This window comes from Arachis ipaensis, chromosome B10 (assembly GCF_000816755.2).
Source record: "Arachis ipaensis cultivar K30076 chromosome B10, Araip1.1, whole genome shotgun sequence".
In the NCBI taxonomy this organism is placed as follows: Eukaryota; Viridiplantae; Streptophyta; class Magnoliopsida; order Fabales; family Fabaceae; genus Arachis; species Arachis ipaensis.
In genome coordinates this window covers 13,374,865-13,375,532 of record NC_029794.2, presented here as the reverse complement: position 1 = coordinate 13,375,532, position 668 = coordinate 13,374,865, and positions in this window count along the sequence as shown.

Here is a 668-nt window from a genome sequence, read left to right as displayed (position 1 = left end):
TAGATATGAATATTAAATAAAAATATTAAAATATAAAATCATGATCTATTAGTGCACATATGAAATAATTTGAAGAATACAATAAGATGCATAGTTTAAAATTTGGTAATATTAATTATAAAAATTTATTAATTATAGACATCATATGTATAAAATTATAAATATTATGAGTACAAAATTATGGATGTTATTAATATGAAATTATGAATGTTATGTGTATGAATTTATAGATGTTATGAGTAAATTTATCAATTAAATAAATTAATTTAAGAATTTGACATTTTTTCAAATTCAATTACGATCAAATTTAAAAACATCGGTGTATGGATATAATATCTAATAAATATGAATTTAATTTTTAGATATAGTTGTATATAATTTTTCGAATTACTCCTTGGATTCAATACATGCATAATTCGAATTGGTTCAATTCGAATTACTTTGATCTTGTTTAATTCGAATTTAACTTATTCGAATTACTTTTGGTATAGCAAATTCGAATTAGTCTCATTCGAATTACAGAATAATTAGCTTTTGGGTGATCCAAGTTACGTTTTTAGCTTTGGTAGAATCATGTAATTTTCTCTTCCATTTAGTTTAATATCGCATTTTACCCTAAACTTATTATTATTATTTTTGTTAAATAATCTTTTTTTTATTATGGATGC